Here is a 4,955-nt window from a genome sequence, read left to right as displayed (position 1 = left end):
CCCATCCTGCTCTGGAAACATGTGCGGGCGCACAAATCAGACCCACTGGTGGAAAAGGTAAATCTACTCCACGCAAACCCGCAGTACGCCTACGTACCCAGACGGCCGACAGGACACGGTCTCTCTGCGGGACCTGGCGCCCGCCGGAGCTCCCCCCCCCCCCCCCAACACAAATCACCTCCCCCTCACTCCCGCCGGTGCACCCCACAGCCACCCCCTTCCCGGGGGGGATCAGTTCTCCTCCCAGGCCCATCCAGGGGTAAGGAAACAGAGGGGGACAGCGCGATGCTCCCAGAGTCGACCAGACCCGAGCCTGCACCACCACCATCACCCGGGCTGAGACGATCGGAAAGGGCGACCAGAGCACCATCTCGACTCATCGAATCGACTTAAGATGTATATAATTCAGTGGCCCAGTAAAGCGGCATTGTTGTAAATAGTTAACGCTGCAAATCGGGTAAAATGTGAATAATTCAGTGGCCCAGTAAAAGCGGCATGATTGTATATAGTTCAATGGTTAAGGTACCGACCCTGTAAACACCTACCACCATACCACCCACCATCCCGCCGGGTTCTTTTTTAACAAGGGGAGAATGTGGTGGTATGTATTAAGGGTAATACGGTACACCATGAATGCCGAGGAGCCATTGGAGGACAGATGCTGGGTCCCGATTGGATCCGCCGCCTACTGGGCTCCACCCAAATAGGCAGGGTATAAGAACCTGGGTTTAATCCCCGCAGCTGCATTCTGTGACTGAGCTGCTGGGGAACGAGTCTGAACAAGTCTGCTCAATAAAGCCTCGATTGAAGTTCTTTGCGTCTCGCCTAGTGTGTGATCGATGGTGCTACACTGGATTAAAAGGACAATGCCAAACAAGCTGCTGAAACCTCTGGGTTCCTGATGTGCAGCCAATCTCCCCACTGTGCTCAGATTTGAAAATCAAATTCTGACCCAAGTATTTTTCCTATTATCAGTGCTAACTTTAATTGGGTAATGCCAATTAATTGCCCGTGTTAAAATTTAACATAAAAGTACTGCATTGCCAATTAATCCAATAATTAAATGACAGTGTTACCTAATATAAGTTAAGGTTGCAATCTGTATACATGATGCAAGTTTTGAAACTGTGTACAACACTTCTTACCCCCTCTGTTGGGGAATGGCTCAGACAGGAAGAAACATTTTGCTTTGTCACATGAAGAAGTGTGGGTTGTGGATGATGCTGAATTCTACATTTTCAGGCGGAATTTGGGGTTATTTGAATCATCTACAATCTAGGAATATATTTGAATTGATTTGCAAGTTATTTTTCCTTTAGTTCTGAAATGTTCCACAACAGACAATGCATAAATATATGCTTCTTCCTGTACCTTTATGGAATCCTGATAAAAGTGAATAATGAACATTTCAGGAGTGCATTGTCTGCAAAGAGCAAAAATTAAAGAAGACTTTTCTTAGGTGTAATGTGCTGAATGAAAAGTTGAAAGTAAAGATTCTGGGCATCATTTAGACTTTATTTTTAAAGTTCTTACTTGAGAGTATTTGAGTATTTGGGATTTTATTTCTGTCCATTATTGCTGAAGAACAGTTTACAGTTTTGATACTAATGCCTGCAATGGATGTCGATGCCAAGCACATGTTTGGACTGGCTAGATCAGCCTTGTCTGCAAGTGTTGTGATTTTTTAATTTTTTCCTTGTACTCTGAATTGAATTTCCAATTTTGTGCCAACTAAAACAATTTTGAGTTACGGTGCTGTGTGTACCAGGAAATTGGATGAGGCAACCCAAGATTTTATTGCCCTGTTAAACTTGTCAAAAAATGTGGACCATTTTTACTGTACCACTTTTAATTGAAGGCACACATTTGGGAGGAATTTTTAACCTTCTGGACAGGATGGTTAACATTTCAAAAATGTCAATCTGCACAACAGATCGCCTCCAACTTTCAGTTTTATTGGAAGCGAGTTTTTTTCTGAGCAAACGATTAGCCTACCTTTGTGAGACACGTCAGTTAATTAACTATGTTCATACTGTAGCTGTATCTGACATTTAGCAGCTGCAGGCTGGCTCAGGACTAGCAGCTTAAGGAAGGCAAGAAATGTCAGATCCAGCAGTTAAGTGCTATTTCATAAGACCATAAGAAATTGGAGCGATTTACCATGCAGACTGCCGGGCCTGCTCTGCCGTTCAATACAATCATGGCCGATCTTGGATTTTAACTTCACTTTCCTGCCTGGTCGTCATATCCCTTGATTCCGAGAGACCAAAAATCTGTTTATCCCAACTTCCAATACATTCCATGATGAAGCAATCCACAACTCTCTATGGTAAAGAACTTCAAAGATTTGGAACCTTTTGACTGAAGAAACTTCTTCTCCTTTCAGTCCTAAATCATTATCGCTTTATCCTGAGATTGCACCCCCTTTGGTTTAGGTTCCCCAACCAAGGAATCAGCTGCTCAGTGCCTAATCATGTCAAGCCGCTTCAGAGTCTTGTATGTTTCAATGAGATCACCTCTCATTCTTTTGAACTCCAAAAAGTCTAGAGCCAATTTAATCAGCCTTGCGTCATAGGACAACCCATTCATCCCAGAAACCGACAGTGAACCTTTGTTGTAGATACATAGAAGACAAGAGCAGGAGGAGGCCTTCTGGCCCTTCGAGCCTGCTCTGCCATTTATCACGATCAATAGCCTAATCCTGCTTTCTCCCCATAGCCTTTGATCCCATTCTCCCCAAGTGCTATATCCAGCCGCCTCTTGAATATATTCAAAGTTTCAGCATCAACTACTTTCTGTGGTAATGAATTCCACAGGCTCACCACTCTGTGTGAAGAAATGTCTCCTTATATCTGTCTGAAATGGTTTACCCTGAATCCTCAGACTATGGCACCTGGTTCTGGATACTGTTGTGTTCGGTGTTCCGCTATACAAACGAACCAACACGACTGTAGATGGTACAACTTTGTTTTATTACTCTTGATAACAACATCTGTAAACTTATGACTGTGGTTCGTACTTTACCCGTTAACCTGTGGACCCAGCCCTAATACTATCTTAGAGAGGCACTCAGCACATTGTGTATGTCTGAGTGACACGCTGTGAGCTCTGTGCCCTGAGCTGTCTCCTGCTGGAATGAGCGGGAACTGTAGTGTTCCCCGTTTTATAGTGTGTGTGCTCTCACTGGTGATTGGCTGTGATGTTGCATGTGTGTTGATTGGTCCGTTGATCTGTCCGTCAGTGTGTATATGTGTTTGCACCATGATATGTTTATCTGAATATCATGACAGATACACCCATCATTGGTAACATCTTCCCTGCATCCACCCTGTCTAGTCCCGTTTAAATTTTATAAGTCTCTATGAGATCCCCCCTCATTCTTCTGAACTCCAGTGAGAACAATCCCAACCGAGTCAATCTCTCCTCATATGACAGTCCCGTCACCCCTGGAATCAGTCTGGTAAACCTTCGCTGCACTCCCTCGAGAGCAAGAACATCCTTTCTCAGAGAAGGAGACCAAAACTGCACACGATACTCCAGGTGTGGCCTCACCAAGGCCCTGTATAATTGCAGCAACACATCCCTGCTTCTATACTCGAAACCTCTCGCAATGAAGGCCAACATACCATTAGCCTTCTTTCCCGCCTGCTGCACCTGCATGCTTACCTTCAGCGAATGGTGCACAAGGACACCCAGGTCAACTGCACACTCCCCTCTCCCAATTTACAATCAGTTAGGTAGTAATCTGCCTTCCTGTATCTGCTTCCAAAGTGAATAACCTCACACTTATCCAAATTATACTGCATCTGCCATTGATTTGCCCACTCGCCCAACCTGTCCAGATCATGCTTTAGGATCCCTGCATCCTCGTCACAGTTCACCCTCCCACCCAACTCAGTATCATCTGTAAATATATGTTATATGCACTGTAAACATTCAATGTAAATCATATAGCTCAAGGAGGTTCTACACAATTCCGCTCCCCTCAAGTCACTATGACTGAAAGGTCTTCCTGCATTGCGTCCCTGTGGTGGCTGCCCCAAGCTTGAGTGGACGCCTTAACGCATAGTCTTGGGCTATTTCGGAGACAACTCTTTGTATTGAAAGATCAACAGGTTTCGGGCAGCCCTAACAGTGTATTTCACCGAGTTGATGATCCTCCAACAACAGCTGATGTTAGCCTTGTTCTGGGAACAGCCTGTAGAGCACAAAGTCTGGCGTCAAATAGCTGCTCAGGACGAACCTCGCCAAAAACTACCTAATCTCTCTCTGGACCTTCTTTGCAAAGGCACATTTCACAAGGAGGTGGACAACACAGTCTCTTCCTCGCCACAGTCACCTCGCGGCTGGGGTGAGACACCAGCATGTATGAAGGATCTGACAGGGAGAGTCTTTCTCACCATCACCCAAGCTAGGTCTTGGTGCTTGTTTGAACATTTTGGTGATGAGGCATTTTGCCAACTAACCATTACAATCAGCTCAGGGAACCATCCAACATGATCCACCACCTCCTTTGCCCGAAGGGCCTCCAGGACGTTACATGCAGACCACTGCCTGATGGATTTGTAATCAAAGTGGTTTCTCTGCATGAATCGTTCCATGAAGGACAGGTGGTACAGCACAGTCTAGGTACTTGGGCCATTCTCTGGCAGCGTGGCGGACAGGTGGAATCTCAGCACATAGTGACACTTGGTGTTTGCAGACCAACGATCTATCCTCGACCTGGTGAGAAATGCACAATATTCCTGGTTCCCGAGGCCTATCAGTGCCAGGCAGCAATATCTGGTGCAGTGAAGATACAGCTTTTTACAGTAGTAGCTTCCATCAACCAGGTAAGTTTAAAGGTCCACGTGCTGAAATGCACTTTAAGAAGACAGGGAAAAGGTAAATATATATTTTTAAAATTCATTCAAGGAATGTGAGCTCTGCTAGCTGGGCCAACATTCAATTCCCAT

The sequence above is a fragment of the Scyliorhinus torazame genome, chromosome 6 (genome assembly GCF_047496885.1).
Source record: "Scyliorhinus torazame isolate Kashiwa2021f chromosome 6, sScyTor2.1, whole genome shotgun sequence".
Taxonomy (NCBI): domain Eukaryota; kingdom Metazoa; phylum Chordata; class Chondrichthyes; order Carcharhiniformes; family Scyliorhinidae; genus Scyliorhinus; species Scyliorhinus torazame.
The sequence above is the reverse complement of the archived record's forward strand: the minus strand, read 5'-3'. Positions refer to the sequence as shown.